This window comes from Vidua chalybeata, chromosome 3, assembly GCF_026979565.1.
Source record: "Vidua chalybeata isolate OUT-0048 chromosome 3, bVidCha1 merged haplotype, whole genome shotgun sequence".
In the NCBI taxonomy this organism is placed as follows: domain Eukaryota; kingdom Metazoa; phylum Chordata; class Aves; order Passeriformes; family Viduidae; genus Vidua; species Vidua chalybeata.
In genome coordinates, this window is record NC_071532.1 from 11985348 (window position 1) to 11991925 (window position 6578).

The 6578-nt window shown below is 40.3% G+C and overlaps 1 long non-coding RNA gene across 1 annotated transcript; it reads right to left on the reverse strand.

Annotated features, from left to right (window-relative positions):
- Nucleotides 1–878: 878 nt before the first annotated feature.
- Nucleotides 879–6293, reverse strand: LOC128785736 (uncharacterized). Its single transcript, XR_008430005.1, has 2 exons — nucleotides 6229–6293; nucleotides 879–1033 (listed from the first exon to the last, which is right to left on the reverse strand). It is a non-coding gene; the product is annotated as an uncharacterized LOC128785736 (long non-coding RNA).
- Between the last annotated feature and the right edge of the window lie 285 nt (nucleotides 6294–6578).

Here is a 6578-nt window from a genome sequence, read left to right on the forward strand (position 1 = left end):
AGCAATCATATTTCCACCTCATTCTATTAGGCTTAATAGGCCAAGCTTAAAAGCTTGAATAAACATTTTTGTAAACATCCTAGAATCAAGTATGAGTGATGTACTTCAGCATAAGATGCAGGTGTGGTTGCACCACCACCTACTGTGGCATTCATGCCTCCATGTCTCTAGTGGAACCACTCCTGACACATGCCAGATCATACCACGTTGTTCACTGAGATATCATACTGGCAATTCATAATCATCCTATGATAGTCTACCTCACCCAAAACCTTCTTCACCTTGTTTCCAAGTGATGTGCTTCTGGTTTATGAGGTGTCTACACTTTCTTTAAGGCTTTCTTTTTCTCAGTTTCTGCATTTATACAGTTCTAGATGGCTGCTGCTGTGCATCTCAGGATATAGGCAAGTTACTGCAAACTGAGCAAGTACAGAAACATCCTTTGATAATCACTGAATGTGTGTTTGTATTCTCAATGTTTTTTTCATGTGCTACATGAGCATTTTTTTTACTAAAGTACTGTAAATCTGCTATGTTCAATGTGTCTGGGCTTGAATACCTCCAGTGTGGCAAGTTATTTGTTTGCCAAATGTGTTTCAGCTTTCTATCCTGAAGGTTCATCTCCACTGGAAGAACTCACTTAGATGTAGATTAATGTAGTGGGTTGACGCTGTCCAGCAACTAAGTACCCACTCAAATGCTCACTCACTCCCACATCCAGCAGGTTGAGAGAGAGAGTAGGCAGAGCAAAAGCAAGAAAACCTCATGGGTCAAGATAAGGACAGTTTAATAACTAAAGGCATGAATAAAATAATAATAGTGATACACAAGCAATCACTCACCACCTCCCACAAACAGATGGATGCCCAAGCAGTCTCTGAGTAATGGCTGCTTTAGAAAGACAGCATTCCAGTTTTATTGATGGGCATGATGTTATATGGCTTGGAATATTGCCTCGGTCAATTCAGCTCAGCTGCCCCAGCTGTGTCTCCTCCCAGCCTCTTGGCCAGCCCCAACCCAGTCAACGAGATACCTGAGTGGGAAAAACAGAGAGCCTTGATGCTGTGCAAGCACTGTTCAGCATCAGATAAAACACTTGCATGTCATCAACAGTTTTAGTCACCAATCCAAAACCCAGCACCATACCAACTGCTAGGAGGAGAATCAGGTCTGTACCAACCAGACCCAGTGCAAGAAGCTTGCTTTACAGCAGGATGCTGCTACACCTGGGGTCACAGCACCACACATCCCTCCTGCCTTGGGTCCTTATTCTCTGAGCCAAACATGGCTTGAACCAAGGATTAAGGGCTGTTGTTCTCAGTGCGAGCATTAACAGGTTTTCTGTACTTGACTGGCAGGCTACTTTTATAAATTACTTAGCAAAAATTGGCTGCCTTTGAAAAGCCTCTGTGGGAGGACTGACAGACAACTGCACAGACAGACAGATGGAGACAGCAAGGAAGGTAGGCCAAACCCCAGACAGCTATATGAAATTCTCATCAAACTATTGGGGCATCTGGCATAGAATCAGAGAGATGAAGGTGAGGAGGCTAAACAACCTCATTTTATCATTAAGTGATGGCAACACAAAGCATTAATCTTTCCCAGTCCAGTCCTAATTTCTGCTTCAAATTGAGATCAGAAGTTCTCCATTAATTTAAGGGGAAAATTGTTGCACAAATTTGGATAGATGCTTCTGGTAAATGGATTAAGACACACCCACTCCACCCCCTCTTTTGGGACTGTACAGGAAGGATGAAGAAGTTTGTTGGATTCAACCCAGAAGCTGGGCCTTTCCTGTGGTGTTATTGAGTGATATTTCAACTGACTCATGGTGAGAGTAAGGTTGGCATTAATTAAAACACATCAGTGATGAAAATGATATAAATTATCTGATTCATTTTCATCAAGTTTCTGCCTGCCTCTCTCTTGACTACAGATGAAGTTTGGAGCAACCACGCTCCTTAACTCTGGTATCTCCATTAAGTATCTCAAGATGGTGGGATGACACCAGCAGCAGCCTGCCTGCTTTTGGCTACTATTTAAAGATCATCAGGACAAAGGCAGTGCACCTCCCAGCTCACCAGGGAGGACATCTGAGTCACAGCTGACTACAGTCAAACTGTTTTCTGTAGTGCCAGTAGCCCAGTGAAACAGGGATTACAGAACCAACTTTATCACTTCGTGCAGCTTCAAAGAATGTAACACTCAGAGGAAAGATGAGAGCAGGAAAGACATAAAGGTGGCTTTCAGTGATGTTGTTCTTCAGTCTGCCAGATTCCAGGCTGGGCCCATTTATCAGCAAGGAGGAAATAGGAAGAGTTTCCAGAGGGGATTATAATGGCTTTTTATCAGTAAGTGCCAGTGTTTGAAATACTGACACATAATCACATTCTTGTATTGACCTATTTAGTTTAACATCTCATAGGGGATTTTTAAAAGTGTGTTTTGCTTCATTTTTATTGAAATCATTGTATGATTTCAATATGGTGATTGGCAGAATATAAACTATATTGCTAGATAATAACTTTAAAAAAATTTAAATGAGAAACATTTTGAAAGAACTTTTGCCAGTCTTTATTGCAGTACTGAAGAAACCTTAAGTTAAAATAGTATTTTGCCTTTTCTGTCATTTATGCACTTTTCAGCATTTTCCCCATAATTCTGTCTTATACCACTGAATAGGGCCAAAATAAATTGCAATCTATAGACATTGAGGAGAATAATAAGGAGGTATAGCAGGTATGATTTTATCCCCTCTATATGCTTCTTGGAATATATACCACTCTATAGCATGGGTAAAGTTCTCATTTCTTTATGTAGAAAGAAATTTTTAAAAACTTCCAAAGTTTTTACAGATTTTTTTACAAATCTTTTACAGATTTTTTTTTTCCCAGAAAGAAAACAAAACTACTTCACTGGTCAGGAAATTATTCAAAAACACATATAACATTTTAACAAATGGCAGTACCACCAGGTTAGCGACTTCAGTGCACCTAAAGCCACTGCTCTGCAGACAGCAATGACTTTTCAGAAACCAGTTCTCTAAAACAGGGTTTACCGTTTCTAGAGACTCTAAGACTTCCATACTCTGAGAGAAAATATAATAATATGAAAATCTTCCTATGTAGCAATACATCCTGTGCAGTTTGATCATGTCCTACTTTAGTAAGAAAGGAAAAAATAAGTTTGTTATTAACAACTTTTTCCCTTTGTTACTACTTACAGACATTGAAAATCTTGAATTGCAAAGTTCCTAAGTGGTGATACCAAAAACCTGCTGAATTACCACAAATACAAGAGCAACACTTCAGTCAGATTTCATTCTTTGAATCAAAAATGTTGATGTCTTTGCATCAACAATGAATGTTGTTATAGACATGTCAACCAACACAGAAAATTAAGAACACTGGAATCTGCGTTCTACCCACATCTGATTACTTGCCTAGCCTTGAGCAAAATGCATGAATGGCACGCATCCTGTGACAACCAGCTTCTTGCAGAAACCTCAAACAAACCAATCCCAGGAGATGCTTTTGCTTCAGTTTTAGCCTCTAATCCCCTTAAATAAACAAAGCATCTTTTGTTTCACCAATAACTGCTTGAAGAGTGAGCAGCAGTAGGAAATTTCAGTTTGGAAGCTGAAAATTGTGTAGGATTATACACATTTGGAAGAGCTTTGCTATAAAGGAAAGTATTAGGCATGCTTTTTCCCTTTGCCATTACAATCTCTTAGATCCTGACACTGTAATTTTCATTAATTACGCTGGTAGCTATTGTAGCTAAGGGACAATGTTTTGACCCTGTACACACAAATGGCTGGGTTATCAAATTGCCTGTATAGTACAGAGGAAGCTGCTAAGTAGCATGATAAAACAATTTATCATCTCTTTCCTCTGCTGCTGTTCAGGCTGCCTCTGCATACTTTAGTCTCTACCAGCCAGGAGGGCCAAGCATTTCAACTAAAAGGAACTGCACATGAGGATTTATGTGACTGGACACTTTAAAAAAGGTAATGGAAAAACTGCACTTGCAGAACAATATCTGGACTTAGTGACACACCCCTCTCTCACTGACAATCCTGATTCCTCCTCTTTGCACTTGATTTTAAGTTCATTCAACATCTCTGATTAGAACCTAACTCATCCCAGATGATGACTGTCACATTCCCACATACCCTTTTGGTGCAAGGAGGGGGGCATTTAGAAGCAGCACAAACCACCAGCTGTAAATCAGACCTGAATTCTCTTTTCTTTTTCTGAAGAGCAGCATCGGTAATCATGAAGGAAGTTACTCATCACTTGGGGTAACAATGGCAGGATCAGACTCCTGCCCCTGGCTTCAATTCACAATTTGTGAAATTAGACTTGAACACTATGACAGTATTATTAAAAACACCCATGAGGGTTTAAACAGCACACCATAAATATTAGCTAGCATTGCTGCCACAAACATTGAACAGGGATGATAAAACAGTTTTAAAAAACTCCTCATTAGGCTTGTTTGGTCTTTGTTCTGAATATGTAACAAAGTCTGTAGAAAAAGGACTGGGCAGCCATGTGAACTGAAACCTACATAACATGTAGAAGACCCAAAAAGGAGGCAGTAAATTTGCAAAGGTCACTTGAATTCTGGTGTTTCCATCTTTGAGTGGCTGACTTTGCAGCATCCATTTAGCTGTTTATGTGTATGTGTAGCACACATATAAATCAAAATTGAAACACTACATTAAAGCACTTATTAGTCCTACAGAGCTTGAAATCTCATGCTGTAGCCACGTTTTACTACTCAGAATCATTTCAAGATCTGTTGCACATCTGTGCCTTCTCCTGTCTCCTTGGGAGAGCTAACTGTGGGAAGCCAGTCACTGTACCTTCTATACCTCTCTGCATAGATCCAACGTCAGCAAGGACCTTGGCAAATGTCCTCTGAAGAATTTTGCTGAAGTTGCTGAAGACACTCCTGTGCCCATCTGAGTGCCCTGCCCTTCTTCTGTTACTTGCCTTTTTCCAGTGAATGGTGAGCAGTGAGCACTTTACCTTCGGGGGTGATTTTCTTGAAAATTTGGCCTATGCCTTGGGGCAGTTAAGACAGTCACATGTTGCTCCTTTGTCTTCCACAGGATCAATAACCCAAGAGGGTAGGAAAGACAGACAGGAGACCAATAACATCTGAAAGTGGCCCTGTGAAATTTCCCCAGAGTCTCTCTGCTCAAAAGCCCCTCAGGTGTATTGGCAAAGTGCAGATCAAGGGCCACAGTCTCCTCTAGTGTAAGCTAGTACCTAGTGTCACAGAAATTCATAATGCTACACCAGGCTGACATAAATTAAACAGCTAGACCTATTTATAGTTCACGGCCTGATAAATATTTAGCCATCAGAAGGCAAAGCTCCTACATTCTACATTGACTAAATACATGTCAGGCCAGTCCAGAGCTTCCTCCCTCCAGAGCTGCAGGTCCATCCCATTCCCACCTGCCCCAAATCACCCCAAAGAGAGCAGCCACAACCTTCCCCTAAGTGATTTGCAGTCACCCAGGGAGTGAGAAGAACACAACATTAAGGAATTCTGTTCTTGTCTAATTAAGATGATGCAATCAACTGTTCCACAAACACTTAGGGATCTTCTTAATAAATCTATTTTTATCAGCTTGAGTGACACACACAGTAGTGCAAGGTAATCATTGGGGCTGATATCTGAATTCAGGAAACTTTTACCTTACTGTGTTTTCCCTCCTGAGCATTTGCTCTCTGGTAACTCATTCCCTCTGCCATTACTGTGCTGGCTTCCATTTATATCCAAAATAAGGTAATTTTCTTTAAATTACTTTAAAGTACTTTAAAGTACTGATGATTCTGTTTCCAAAAATGCACTCTTAAGAACCAGCTTCTAGGCATAATTTTAGGATACAGGAAACTAAAGTGAAACAAACTTGAATTGTTTTTAAGTAAAAAAATTTGGCGAAGGCTTTCAAGAACTACTTTCTTGTGGGAAGATTAATCTTGTCTATTTGTTTGCCTCCATTTCCTGATTCTGATTTTGGCTTTTAGGTTCCCAAAGATATTTAGAATAAAGTAGTTAATCCACAGAAATAAACAACTTCTGCTGCCGAAACCTGTCACTTGTTGCGTACATTTTGCTGTGAAGTATTATTATCAATATTTTAGCAGTTCTTACAAAGCCTTATAGTGCTTCATACTGTTTAGTGTTTAGGAGAAGACTTCATACCCTTAAGGTGTCATGAGCCAGGTGGCTGGTATTTCCTTCCTCCCACCTCACTTCTGTGAGCTCTGTTGTAGTAACAGACACAGAGGGCAAGTTACTTTCAGAGACACATTGTGAGATCATATTCTCACAAGGTCCTGTTCCATTTATAGAAGAGCTGAAACTCCGTGGCAAAATCCACAAAATGTTATGAAAGCCCTGCATCTGTGATATACAAGGAATCAGCACAGGAGCCCAAGAATCTCTTTTGGCTGCTGGATGAAGCCTACTCCATGCAGAAGTTCTCACCATGAGGTTGTGCAGACATCACTTGTTTTATCACATGATGGAGACTCCTACATGTGCAGGGAATT